At 43.1% G+C, this 15457-nt stretch overlaps 1 protein-coding gene across 1 annotated transcript in view; it reads right to left on the reverse strand.

Annotated features, from left to right (window-relative positions):
• Positions 1-15159, reverse strand: part of BZW2 (basic leucine zipper and W2 domains 2) — a 51786-nt gene extending 36627 nt beyond the window's left edge. The window contains exon 1 of the mRNA XM_042888266.1: positions 15055-15159. The gene's annotated coding sequence lies outside the window, so the exon portion shown is untranslated. The remainder of the gene's footprint in view (positions 1-15054) is intronic.
• Between the last annotated feature and the right edge of the window lie 298 nt (positions 15160-15457).

Consider the following 15457-nt stretch of genomic DNA (forward strand, 5'->3'; position numbering starts at 1 on the left):
GAAAGAAGATGGGCTACAGAAACATCTCCTCAGCCTCTTTTCCCTTGCTAATCACAACTGTGTCTCAGCCCTAAGGGAGAGGCACTTGCTGCCTTTCCACAAGTTCTCTTGATTTGGGCTGACTTGTACTGCTTCATCATCATTTTCCTACTCTTGCCTCCACTCCTACAACATAATTCTCTTTTTCAAAAGGACTACATACCTGAAGGGCTGTAACTTCAACCACGAGGTGAAAGAGCCATGCTGGGAGCTGCAGGCTTTATCTTGATACTTTGCCTGCAAAGACCACCACTAAAGTTACAGCATTGAGGAAGCCTTTATCCCAAGGACCTCACTCATTACAAAGAACCAGGAAAGCAGGAGCCAGGCCCCAGCCAGTTCAAAATTCCCCCACAGCTTTACTCCAAGTATGATCTTAATGGCTACAGGCTGGGATTAATAATTAACTTACAGTTGTGTGACTGCTTACCCACCTCCTGTTTCAGTATTTATTTGTAAAACAACACTGTTAATCCACATGTTTATTGCAGGAAAATACATCTTCTGCTACGGATTATTTTTGCTTACGATATTACAGTAGTTGAAGCAACCAGATTCTGACCTTTAATCTCATACTTGGAAGCATGCCATAGTTAACAGCAGATATCATGTTTGGCATTCTTAATATAGTGTTGTAGCAGGTATTCTACAAGAGCACTGAGTGCACTCTGCCTTTCCCAAAAGAGCCTTCCAGAAGCTCTGAAGACTTGCCTTGGTTTTTTCATTTTAAATCACAGGACAGAGTTTTTCCACACCAGAGTAAGCACCCGCTGCCATAAAAGCACTTGTTTCTTCTTTGTTTCCTCTCTTCCATTAGACTTAACAAAGAGCAACTGGAACTTGTTTTCTACTAGTTGAGTACTTGCTGCAGAATGAAACAAGTATCAGAACAGAATGAAATCACATTAAAAAGAAAAAAATAAAGAATTGCACTCATGCAAAAAATAGCCCAGTCAAGAATTCTGTGTGATCTGTGATTAGTTACCCAGCTGACAACTACAGAAATGCAGGCAAAAAAAATGAGAAGACAAAGCTCACTGGAATTTGCATAAATCAGATCACCTAACTGCTGAACTGGGATACACAGAGATATTCTCAGAGAAAAAACCCAAGGAGCCCCACAGCTGCTAATTAACTCACAATCACAGACTGAATTAAATACACAACACAGTGCATGTATCCAGTGCATGTATTGCAGGCTTTTATTTGGTCACTAACCAAGAATGTCTAAAGAAGCTGCTCAGTTGAATAAAGAGGGGAAAACAAAGTAGAAACCTCCCACAGTGAAGCACCCCCAAAGTACTCCACAAAGTCAGAGAATTGCAAATTGAACCACTAAGGAAATGGTTTGTGTCATCAGCAGCCACATGTAATATGCACAAGCCATGGCACAGTCAAAAAGAACAGAAAAAGATTCTTAATCACTGACAGGTAAAAATACAAGTCAAGCAAATGAAATCATATACTTGGGTTGACACACACAAAAAAAGTTATCTTTCAGTAACAAGGCTTCTTTCAGCAGCTAGGAGTCAAATACAGTTCTGAGTAAGGTATTATGGGAGCTTTTGAGTTGAGAGCTCCCCCCCACTGCTGTGCTTGTAACTCAAGTACTCCCAAGAAAACAGAGATGATGTATTGCTACAGATCACTTTGGATCTGAATATCAATTTTAAGGTGATGGTATTCATCCAACTCAAAGCTTGCCAGCAGAAAAATATAGGATAAAAAAGGATTGGCAGAGATTAGAATCAGGTTAACATAGAAAATGAGCAGAACGTAATACTTCTCCAAAGTTAACCAGTATTTTGTTTGTTTGCTTTAATGCAAGATTCCATTTTCAGTGGACTGAGTAGATGTTAAACCAGGACTGATCAATTCACAGAAGCACTGGCCGTGCTATTTGTCTTGGAGAAATAGAACCATCTCAATAGTCACTGTAATGACTTTGCTGAAGGAAAGATAGCCCAGTTGAAGTTCGGCAAAAACATAGCTACAAAGGCACTGCTGCCTCAAATTAGCTCAATTCTCCAAGCAATGTCTAGTAGAGAAAGCTGTACTGTTGTTCACATTACACTGAGAAACAACCATTCACTGGAGCCACACTATTTCATTCCTTTGCACCAACAGTCTAATTTGCAACAAACCAAAATCTACAAGTATACTGCAGAATCACATTGAAAAGTTATCAGAGAAGCTTCATTGCTAGCATGAGGCTCGTCAGACACAAGACAATGTAAGAACAGGTTGGTAATGAAGGCAAGTCCAAGAAGAGCAGATTTGTCACATGCAGAGCCAGTCCTCCACTCAAGTCCACCCTGTTTCTCTTTTTTAGTGCATGGTGGCAGCTGAATTTTCTATGTCAACCCTACTCATACAGCTCAACAATCACAACGGTCAAATCAGAGACGTGGTGGTTCTCTCTCTCTTGCTGTCTTACAGTTTTGAGCAGCAGTGAGAGCCCAGGAGCCCATCAGCACCTGCAACATACAGCATTGCAGGATTTGAAAACTCCAAAGCTGTTGTCAACACAATGAGGGCTGGAATTAAATACATAAATAAATGCCAAGTGTCAATTCTGCAGAAAGCCATGCCTCCCAGCTGCTAACAGTATAGTATTTCATGGACTAAATACAGTAATCGGAGGAAGGATGTATTAATAGTCGGCACCTCTTTCAGACTTGCAAGTGGTAAAGGCCTCAGCTTCAGCAACAACTGAAGTTTTAATATATAATTCCCTAATTATTTCTTCAAAGTTTTTAGAAGAAAAGTAGTTCACCAAGTTAACACAAGACTTTGGGTAGCGAATGAGCTTTCAGATACATGAATTCAGGCATTTCTTGCTAAAAAGAGGTGGCACCAAGAGCCAGCAGGAGAAACGCACAACGCTTTGCACCATGTCAGCTATTCCAAACACAGCAACTAATGCTGTTAACAGCATTCACTTGGACAGCAAATAAGCCTGTAACGGACTTGCATCACTGCATCCCCAAAACCTCCTGCTCCCTGGGGTACTTCCTCCTCCCAGCTGACTGACCCCACAGCACACAGTTATTGCAGGGATCACTGAACTCCTAAATGGGTGACACAAGCACTAAACATCCAGGCACCTTCCATATGAAAACAGATAACTGGCTTTCAGGCAGATTGATACAATCCTTGCAGTCTTAGCTAAGCTAATTCTATGGCAACATCACCCAGCAACAGTGAGATACAGAGCGCCTACATAACCCTGTTACCCTTGGCAGGTCAGAAAAATGACAGAAGAAACTAAAGTAGAGAGGGTCACAGCAGGTGCTATCCTACAAAAGTTGGCAGCCGAGAGCTCTCAATCTTACTTCAGAACATAATTTCTTCTGCTGTGTGCAGAAACTCTAAAGCTCTTAAGATGAATTCATGGAAGAGGCCATTCAAGAGATAGGCTATCAAGCACAAGGATGATACAACCTCCTACACTGAAAATTGCTGCAAGTGTGACAAATGTATTAACTGAAAACAAACAGCACTCCTATCCGTTTATTTCTATACACAATATATATTAAAAACAACAGAAAACAACAAAACAACTCACCCTATCCACCTACCACAGGCCACTTTCAGGGACCAGACTCTGGAACAAAGGCCAACTTGTCTCAGTTTGTAAATCAGGCATTGTCAGGAAAGTTACAGGGATAATCTGTCCCACATAGCTTCATAACATTACTCCAAGAAAGGCTGTCCCTTAAACCCATAAAAGCATAGGGCAAGAGTTAAACCACCACTGCAGAATAATCCGCTTGGGAATACTACACATCAGAAGCACAGTGAGCTAGGTGACAAACCAGTAAGGCCAGAGAGAGAGGAAAACAACAAAAATTACAAGCAAATCATAAAATCATTTGAGTTGGAAGGGTTCTTTAAAAGTGATCTAGTCCAACTCCCCTGCAAAGAACAGGAACGCCTACAACTAGATCAGGTTGCTCAGAGCTTGACTGTCTCCAGAGATGGGACATGTACCACCAAGCTGGACAACATGCTCCAGTGCTGAGAACTGACATGAGTTAGCATGTTGTATTACTAATTTTGTAAGAGGCTATAAACTTGTTTCTTTTAAGAAGGAACACATTTAAATTGATAGTTTTCATTATGAAAAGACCAGAAGCACACCAATGTTAAATACATACTTGCAGGCAGCTTTACTCTAGTTCCTCTTTCTCCTACCGTTCCATGTGATGTCAGTCTTAGCATTGTGACATCTCAATTTTCAGAATTGATGTCAGCGTCACAAGAATATATAAAGATTAAAGAGCAAAAACAAACTCACAAAATAAAAATATGCCAAACCAATCTAAAGGAAAACCAAATTCAAGCAACCTCTCAAGCTTTCAAAATAGAGAGAAAGGCAGAGTACACACAGAGATGGATAGGCTTCCTACTCATGCTTCAGAATTTTTTCTTCTCCCTCCAGAAGGCCTCTGGTATTGGGCATTCAAATGATGAAGATCTATGACAAGAGCCCTTTTTAAAGAAGAAAACAACATAATGAGAAGTCAGAGCAATTCAGTTATGTTTCTACCTTCATTAAAAACACAGATCTACACACCTACACCAACTGCTCACACATCAGAACAGATGGAGGTCTGTCTTGGCACCTCATCTTCTCTCATTTCAAGAGTTCAGATTCTCCTTTCAAATTTTTTCCCCACATTGTATCTGGACATAAATGTCACTATGCATTACAGTGACAACTATGAATGCTATGTGTATTGATAGTTTTGCTCCTCAAAAAGAATCGTTCAGGAGACATTCCGTAATTACAATCAGGTGATTCAAAGCTGCAGGCAGTGTCTTAAAGTTACTTCAGAGTAACTTTAGAATTAAGCACAGTCACAAAGCAGTGGCTTCTGTACATAGTATGAATTGAGAGCTGTGACTGTGGAACAGCTCCCCAAACTGCACCTGAAGTGTTGGGAAGAAATAATCAATTTTGCTCTATCAAATAGAACTCTACAATTCAATCCTACTCATCCTGGCTTCACACAAATACCACACTGAGCCAGCTAGGGATTTCCACCCATGAACCAGCATGCTGTCAGATATAAAACCCCATTCCACCATATAGACAGAAAATCCCAGCTGAGGACAGGAACAATGACACTGCAGCTGCTCCTGAAGCTGCTTTACGTCCACACACCACAGCTGCCAGCTCTGCTTGGAGCAAAACACAAGGAAATCAATGCCATTACGTGTGAGGACCAGCACCTACTTCACTGTTGATCACCTCACCAGGCAGTCACCAAACCCATACCCACTTTCCTGACTGAGCAGCCAACAGTAAGACCTCAAAAGTAAAAAAATAACCAAGAATGAACATCTAAGTGTGACCTTGCAACTCTTGGCTCTTTTCACTATCAGTAGAAAAAAGTAAACATTTCTAGAAAACAGTTTGTCTAAAATATTTTGCTTGTCAACCTTTGGGTAAGATCTAATGCAGTCCTCCATAAACAGGCTTCAGCTTTTTGAACTGGATCAAAGGGACTGGGGCATAAGTTTCCAGCTTCTTTCATCCGCCTCTACAGCTCTACAGGAGTTCACATCTGCCCATTTACAGTCCACAAGAAAATCCACAGCTCAGCAACAGGTAAAAGAATCTCAGACAGAGCTGGAGTTTCAGTATACAGTCAAGGTTAACAACAGTGCAGTTGCTAATAGCATACTGTCACTTCTATAGGTAAATCAGTAAACTTCATTGCTTGTATTTCTCAAGTGATTCACAGAATTTCCACTGTGTGCTAAGAAGTTTCACAACCACTTCACCACAAACATTCCCAGTGAATGGGCTCAGCGTGAGACCACAAGCACCCACCCACACCCAGCTCACTTTCCTGCCACCAACAGCTAGCACAAGAGTTACTCATTTCTAACCCCTGCATCACAATCACAGGAACAGGTTTAATAACTTTCTGAATGAGCAAAAACCACGCTAGCCAGCACTGCTTCCTCCAGCAGCAGCGTGCATCCGGTCTGCAGTTGTTTGACCTGTATCGGTGTCAGTTCGGCACAATGGTACTTGACACTATTAATAGGGAAATCTATTTTATTGTTTCGAGCATCACCCTTCATGCAGTAGAAAGACCAACATCGGCAACCTACTTCTGCAGGTGGCATAATGAATATTCCACTGGGTGTATATCTGTAGGCATATACATGAAAATGAATCATAGGATGGCCTGGGTCGAAAAGGACCACAATGACCATCTAGTTTCAATGCCCCACTATGTGCAGTGTCACCAACCACCAGACCAGGCTGCCCAGAGCCACATCCAGCCTTGAATGCCTCCAGGGATGGAGCATCCACAATCTCCTTGGGCAACCTGTTCCAGTGTATCACCATCCTCCATGTGAAAAAATTCCTCCTAATATGTAACCTAAACCTCCCCTGTCTCAATTAAAAACTATTCCCCCTTGTCCTATCAGTATCCACCCTCGTAAACAGCCATCCGCCCTCCTGTTTACCTGATCCCTTCAAGTATTGGAAGGCCACAATGAGGTCTCCCCAGAGCCTTCTCTTCTCCAAGCTAAACAATCCCAGTTCCCTCAACCTTTCTTCATAGTAGAGGTGCTCCAGCCCTCTGAAACGCATGTGGAAGTGAATGTGAATAAAAGTTACACTAGATTTGTACAGCTGATTTCCTACAGGAAAGCATGACGCTCAGAATTTAGAAGGCTTCTTAATGAGATAGCTAAAGGATTTCTTGCCTTGAATTGAAAAAAGATGATGAAAGGCTTGGCTTGTTTCTCTGAGGACTTCATAAAGACAGACCAATTAACCCAGGGCTCCTCAACATGGATTTCAGACATCTAGAAAAGTTTCTATGAATTACATTAACTTTCAATGAAAAACAAGCACACACCACATTTCAGTGCTACACCTCATGACCTAATGAAAGAAATAGAAGCTTCTCCAAAACAAACCAAACAGTTAAAAGCCACCGCATCAATTACACTACGAGGGAGAGGAAAAAAGACAAAGGAGAATTTTCTAATTTTAAAAAGTGATCTGCTGCTACAATCCCCAAAGTGTAGACCTGTTCAGTCATGGAGACAGTCTCCTCATGCCACAACACCACCTTTGTACCCCTGACAAATACCAGATCAGAATGCAAACCTACTTTGATCAAAGAACTTGTCAGCAGCTGTTTAACACAAAACAGGGAAATGGGGAAAGGAGCAGCACCCAGGAGGCAGAGGTAACCCATGGAAGGCATTAAACTCCCAAGCTGATCTTCTGACCAAACTAATTTTGTCTGTGTTGGCTAACACAGAAAAGGCTGCAGACCGAGCAGCATCTCGTAATTTCCACTTCTTTTCTAAAGGGCTCTTCTCAACCATTTAAAACAACAAATATATTTTGTTTATCTAACTTTAAAGGCAAACAAGTGAGTAGCCCTCTGCCTACCACTGCTCAATATCATGCTGCTAAGATTTCACATCCTATGCATTATCAGAAGAATAACTTCAGTGGACCATTTCTAGAGAAGCAGAGGACTTTATTCATAGAAAGAAAAGCTAAAAGGAAGGGACCATTTAAGCCTGCAAATTACGAACTGTTGAGGTGCTTAAACCTCTTTTTCTGCATGAAAACATACCTCAAAAAGAACAAAATCCACCAAAGCACATGAAACAGTGGTTATTACAAGGAACTGCAACCCCAAAGCTGTATTTAATTGTTTCATCTGGAGTAGCTGAAGGAGTTGCAGAAGGGTGTAGCTCACTGCGATTTGAGACATCAGAGGTTTCCTGCTTCTTCCCCCAACTGACCTTTCTGTTCCAGACTGTACTGAGCATTTTTCCTTGCACGTCCTGTCTGTCCTCAATTCTAATGCTCACCAGAGATAATCCATCCTTCTTACAGCTGGCTGAAAGCAATAATCTTGTCTGCTACTATGAGTCTGCAATAACTGCAAACAATTGCTGTACAAAATGTCTGCAACTGACATTAGGAGTAACTCAACACAGAGCAAATGCTTCTACAAGACTCCAAAACACGCCTACATATGAAATAATCAATTTAAAATACTGTGTAGAACAACCTCAATGCAAACACTGCTCCTAAACCACATTTCTAATTTAAAAGCTCTAAGAAGCATAGAAACAAACAGCTGTTACAGAGTCACTGTTATGGTAGGAATTACTACTAAGAAGTTTCTTGGAAATGTTTTCCTGCTTTCCAGGAATTTGAAAAACAAAACATTACTTTAAAAAAAAAATATGATATAATGTATTTTATACAGAGGAAGCTTTTTGGTTACGTTCAAACATTCTTGGTGATAAAGGCATTCCTAGAGACTGAGTGGGAGTAAGACAACAGGAACAAAGCTGCTACCTACCATATATACCAGCCCTTACCAACATTCCAGCTTCCATGCCTGCTCATGCCCCACTCACCTCCCAACTGCTTCCCTCAGCCTAGGAGGTGTACCAGGGATTCCCTGCCTTATCCACCCCATGGCAAAACTGTGACCAGACAGATTCTTCTGCTACCTACAAACAGGACTGCCCCATTTTTGCAGCATGCAGCCACACTTCACAGACCGTCAGAGCTGTTACACCAGTCAATGTTAATACTTCTTCCTCGAAATCTGAGTATTTCACTCTGCTCTCAGCTTTATGGCATACAGGAGACTCCACATACATTACGCTGCTTTAAGTACAAGCACCACATCACTGCACTTATTCTCTGGTCACTTGACTCTTGCTTTACTTTAGACTAGCTTTGACCTCTGCAGCCTTCTACAAGATCTATGCTTTGCTTTAAGCATGGCACAGTGAGGCCAAAAGGCTTTTCAGGCACCACGCTCCACACACTGCTTTCTATAGGGAAAAGCAATAGACTGTCCCATTCGTCAGTTTTCTTTTGACATACCACTGAGTGAACCTTGAGTATTTTAGTCACCCTTGAAGAGATAATTGCTATGTTAAACTAACAAGATCATACCGTAACAGCTGAGTGGAGAACTCCTATTTAATCACAACGGATCAAGTGGAAAAAGAAATGATATCAGTAATCAAATCCAATCTTTAATAGGTAACCAGGGCAGTTCACAGATGAAATTCACTATAGATGACATAATCAGAATGGAATTTTTTTTACCTCCAGGGTTAGGCAGTGAGACAAACATAACAGCAGCTTATTACCAGATGCACAACACAAACCTAAGAACTCTTAAATCTGAAAGGGAAGAATAAAGTAACACAGGCTGTAAGCGCAGCCACGACAGAGGAATAGCAAATCCTAGGCTGCAACAAGTGAGGTTATACTCAGTACAGCAGCCATAGACATAGAAACAAGGGAAAGAATCTGCTTACCCTTGGAAAGCCTCAGGTACACAAGAATCAACAGGGAGATACCCCTGCCTCCACTGCCAGCCCTTAAGTCAGGTTGGGGAAGGGGTGGATCCCGACTCCACCCCTGCTGGTTACTCAGAAGCAATATTGCATGCACCTGAGCTGCCCTGGGTTGGCCCCCCTTTCACATGAGGTGCTCAATCAGTGGTTCAAGCTGTGACTTAGCAATTCCACTACAAACGAGAACAGAAAAACTGAGAAATGAAAGTCTCTCTCAAAATAATCAGAACTTAATAGCACATGCCTATTCAATACATAATTTTGCTCATCTATCCTAAACAGTCACCTCAGGCCTGCAAGGTACAGCCCTCTAGAGATGACTAATATGTAAGCAGAGTTTAAATAATCTTCACCACTCTTCATCACATAAAAGGTGACTGAGAGAAAACAACTTGGAGTCTTTACCCTGCGTCTGGGTGCACACAGAGGTTCCAAGGACTTTGTTCTTCACTGTTCTTCTACACAGAAATGTATTTCAGTTTTACATAATCATACTTTAAATCTCTAGAATTCTGAATTTATTTTAGCAGCACCAATGTGAAAACGCATCACAGATCTATTCCTACAGAAGCTGTGGTATCCCATAACTGCTTCACAAGGCATCAGGTGTAGAGCTTAAGTGGGAAAGAACTTAGTTTTACAAAAGATGCTTTGCTGTCTGTCTGATATACATAACCCTCGTATGTAATTCAGAGCTTTTCAGCATATCGTTCGTTACATGTGGAATAAAATTAAAGACTCTACCCACCTGGGGAAAAAATATATATACATATATATGAAACAAATTACTTAAAGGCTGACTTTCTCTTAAAAAAAAAACAAAAAAACAAAAAAACCCCAAAAACCTACAAAAACCAACCTTGTAAGTTGGATAATAAAAATTAAAAAGTGATATACACAGTTTGCTCAGATGATATATCAGGTCCACCCAGAGGAAACAACTGAGTCAATCCAAAGTAGAGAAATTAGTTTGGTATAATGCCAAACAATTGTTGATTGTCAATTATATAATTGTAGATTATATAAATGCAATAGGAGGTACACATAACTGAAAGCATTTTGATTATTTTTTTATAAGAATCTTTTATCCAGGCAGTGTGTATTTATCCATGACACACACACTGCTCTTATCATCACCTCACTTGTGCATCTCAAAATCCTTTCTATGTACACTCCGTACCCAAGGGAAGACTACATGGGCTGACCTTGCACGATTTGCAATTACAGATACACCTAGAAATAAAAGCATATATTAAAAAAAAAAATGCATTTCATGGCCAACACAAGCAAACATATGAGAAGTTTTTCCAAAAGAAACCTCTACAAAGATGGTAGCTATGCTACCTGTATTATGGGAGCAAAAATACCAGGGCTGGCTCTGCTCGGCCATATCAGGTCTAAGGGCAAACCATCACCAGACTCTCCAAGTCACACTAATGTACCCTGTCAAAAGGGATTATACCAGCACATGAACCTTCAAGTCTCAACCTGATACTTTTGCATTGCTCTGTCCAGAGCTGGAAAATACATCCAATAGTTCAGATCAGAAAGTCTGTTAGCACATTTTGGTTTCATTCTGTCCCACATGCTTGAGAATACTTCCCAACAGTTGGTGTTCAAGACAGGATTAAGCAAGCGCCAGTCTCACCTTGCCATGTTTTGGATACAGCTAGATTTAAGTGCTGGGATTTGCTCCTGAGTTTCTAAGTGTACAGAAGGTCTAACTTTGTGCAAGGTGCCACAGGGAATTGGTAGCAGGCAGACATCTCTGTCCACATCTCGGGGTACACCCCAGCTATAGGAATGCACTGCCCTTCAAAGATCTAGCTATTCTGTTTGAGTATATATCATGCATTCCAGCCCATAGCAGCTTTCAGTCAAATATCTTTGAGGTATTTTCGTAATCTACCTTTGGTACAAAATAAGTCTTAGCAGCATTGACAGATCAAAGCAGATTCAGCAGTTGTCATGAGATACAAATACAAAATAAACCTAAATTAAAAGCATTTACAATCAAACAAAAATATTTAAGGATATTGAAGTTAAACAGTGCCAATCAAGTAGGAAAAAAAAAAAAAGTAACATATCCAAAGTTAGAGAGGAAAAAACAGAGGATATATCTAGCAAAAAAGAAAAACAACAAAACAAAACAAAGCCTTGAACCTGCATCAGCTTGAAACGATCTAAATGAATAATCCTGTTAGATACTGCTCTCTTTGGCAGGATATCATTATCAGGATTGGAGTCAGTAGGTCCAGAACTCAGCAGAGATTCATCTCACAGGATCAGCCCTACTTTAAGGAGATTCCCCACAGCACAGGCTGTGCAGAAAGAGGATCCATTTTATGAAAGCTGACATGAGAGCCACGTGAAACAGTTATTACAAAGGAATGACTACACAGACTTCATACTTCAGGTTGGGAAAAAAAAAAAGCCCACAATGGTGTGGGATGATACATGTCTTTCAAGCCATGACTGCCCATCAAGGGTGAACAGGGAATAATTTTTTCCATAAACTCTCAAAAGAGGAACTAGGATGCGGGAGAAAAAAAAAAAAATAATTGCAGCCATAAAGTGACAGGTTTAAAAACAAATAAAAGGGAATTTTTTGCCTTTTTTTTTTTTTTCTTCCATGCAACTATAAAAGGATGCTGCCGATGCAGTTTACATACATTCAAAAAAAAAAAACAAAAACCCAAAAACACAACAACCCACAACACCACTGCAGGCTATCAAGTACAAAGGCAAAAACAAAGATACCACCCTGTGTTTAGAAGGTCCTTAGCTACGACCCTGCAGGATGGAAGCTAGGAGAATAAGCTGTGGGAATACTTCTTTGACTCGTTCTTGTATTTTTCCCTAGATAAAATGCAGTGAGCCAGAGCAAGTTTCTGATCATCTGGCACAGAGAGAGGGTATATGATCTCTGAGCCAGCAGGAGAGCAAGAGAGGACAATCACCAGAATTCAAGCAAGCCAAGGCACAAGTGATAGTTACTGGACAGAATGGAAGAAAGCTTGAAACCAGTGAAACAAGTTCAGCATCTGCTTTTTCTCTTTCACACCCTACAGCCATTTCACAGCATACTCTCCAAAGAACAGAACAGCTTTTTCTGCCCTACCTTGATTCCCCCAAAATTCCTGTATATCAAAACGGAATGTTACTAATACTCAACCAAAGAAATCCTTGCTATTTTCTTGCACTAATCTCACTCCTCACAGTTGCAGAAAGCATCAGATGCTTAGGATCACCTATGCATTCATCACAATAACCATCACACACACCTCTCAAGAGCAGAAATGCACACATCAGAAGCAGCAAAGTGGAGGGGGAAAACGTCACCATTTGTGCCTGCTTCACAAACCAAAAGCATCAGACATATAAATAACCTGATGAGAGAATACAGAATTTCCTATATATGATACATGCTTGAAACCTAAACAACAGGGCATTGCACTGAGGATAACATTTGCTTCCCTCTCTGTAATTCTCAACATGAAATTATTATATTATTTACACAATACCTACAACTTCTATGTTATGTAAAAAACTGACAGAGTATCTAAAAACAAATACATTACACAGTAAAAAACAAGCGTTCAGAGCTTACAATTTCAGGTTCCAGTTCCCTGCCCTGACACAGACTTCCTGTACTGCTGTGGAACAGTCATTTGATGTCCACAGACTTCAAATAAAATGTGCATAAAATGGAGGCAGCAGTACTTCATTTCCTCAGCAGGATATTGCAAGAATAAACAGAAGATTGTGAAATATCTGCTTACCACTGGACTGGAAGTCACAGAGAAACCTTTAATAGGTAAGAGAAAGAAACATTCTAAGTTACTCAGGTTGCTCTGGAAATAACGCCTCCTATTTATTTCCATGGAAACTACAAAAGATACAAAGAGCAAAATAGGACTGATAGAGCAAATTCTCAGCTAAAAACACTCTTCTTCCACACAGCACCACCATTGGCTGTGCATTTTCAGATGTGATGAACAAATGCCTGAATGCCACATTCCTAGAAATTGGCATCCAGTGGAGGTGACCCACTGTTTCACGGTATTGCACCACCCACTGCCTCACTGTGCTCACATCCATTCTTTTGTCTCTATAAATGTTCAACAAGTGCCCACGAGTGTCAAAAGCTGCAACTGTTTTCACATGGAGGAATTCAATTCCACACCTTTGCTTCATACATGCTTCCACACCTGACGCCATTTTGTCAGACCGTCCCTCTGCTGCCATCTGTCACACAGCAATACAATGTGATGGAATACTGGCAGGAAGGTTCAATCTACTGCCACACTATCATACTATTTACCTCTGACCAACGTCTAGGCCAACACAGCAAAATAGGAGGCATTATTTTCAGAGCAGCCCTCATATTGTCTTTTCCTCTTACAGAAAGAGCACTTCCAGCCTCAGCCACCCAATTTTCTTCCAGGGAAGAAAAACTTTTGCCTGTTCACCCTGTGAACAAAGTTGCTACAACTGTAAGAACATTATAGCACCAGGAGAACATATTCCTATACGTCATTAATGGTATATGAAAGGAAGCCAGCACGCTCTTATTTTTATTAGTAGATTATCAGAGCACAACAATATCACAAGATTTGTTCACAGAAGGTTAAATCAACACCCTACAGTAAACCGACAAAAGACTACTTAAACCCCAAATTCAGCCCTCACGGTGAGCCGGTGACAGCCATCTGTCTACACAGCACAGGGAGATCTTTCTGGACCAGAGTATAAAAAGCACTTCTGCGCCAAGGGCATTTCCTTCGGGGTGTTTTTGGTCTCCCACAAAAAGCCAAAGGAACCTGTAAAACCCGGAGCACCGGTGTAAGCACGCAGCCCCCGCTCAGTGACACGTGTTGATTCAACGCCGCTCGCTGACAGCGCCGTCCCCGTCTTCCCTCGATTTTTAAAGCACGCGGAGCTCAGCCGCTTTGTTAAATCACACTGCGCGGAACAGCCGCGAAGATACGGCAGAGCAGAGAGCGTGCTCGGCTCCGGGTCAGGAACCGGTCAGCACCGCTTCTGACACGCACTGAGGCACACAGGCAAACGCAAAATACAGAACAAGAGCAGTATGTCAGAGATAGTCCACAAATAAACACGTAATAAGCGGCCGGGAGATAACCCGCAAGCGCCGGTCAGGTGGGTGACGAGGACGCACGCCTCCGAAAGCCACTGCCGGGAAGATGAGGTCCCTCAGAAGAGCAGGGCGAGGAGCGGGGCAGGGCCGCCCGCAGCCCCACGGGACGCCGCGCCCCGGCCGAGGAGCGGAAAGTCGCAGCCGAAACAAAGCGCGCCGCTGCTCGGGGCTGGGATTTCAGAAAGGCGCTAACAAAAGGCGCGGCGCGGAGCGCTCCCGACGCTCCATTTCCCTTCGAGATTCACGCGAGCCCGCGTCCTTTCCGCGCCCTCGCCGCTCCGGCAGCGGGGCGAGGGGCCGCTCCCGCGTGGGGCGTCCGCACGAGGCCGCGGGACGAGGCCACGAGGCCGCCCGGGCGCGCTTCCCCACACCTGCCACGGCGGCCGCGCCGTCCCCGCGCCTCCCCTCCGCCCCCCGCCCAGTACCGCGCCCGGCCGCGGGGCGAAGCGCTGCCCGCGGGCCCCCCGCACCTGTCGGGTGGGTGCGCGCTCCGGGAGGGCAGGCGCGGCGGCGGCACTGGCAGCGTCAGACAATGGAGGAGTGAAGGACGGACACATTGACACACGGCGCCGCTGCGGCCGCCCCCTCCGCCCGGCCGTGCCACTGCCGGCTGCTCGCGGGGGGACGGAGCAGAGGGAGCGGGGAGGAAACCCGAAGGAAAGGGCGAAATGCAGAGGAAAGCCGGCCGTTCGGCTTTTATAGCGGGAGCAGAGAGGGACGCTGTCTGTTCTCTCGGCCGCGCCGAGTCGGGACGCGGGCATAGCGGGAAAGCGGGAGCGGCTCCCCCCGCACGGCGGTACGCGTAGTGCGGCCCGGGGACGGAACCCGGCGGGCGGGCGGCGGCGGCCGGGCCGGGGTTTGAGGTGCGGCCGG

This window comes from Lagopus leucura, unplaced genomic scaffold, assembly GCF_019238085.1.
Source record: "Lagopus leucura isolate 7727_CA_CO unplaced genomic scaffold, USGS_WTPT01 Super-Scaffold_100157, whole genome shotgun sequence".
NCBI classification, from domain to species: domain Eukaryota; kingdom Metazoa; phylum Chordata; class Aves; order Galliformes; family Phasianidae; genus Lagopus; species Lagopus leucura.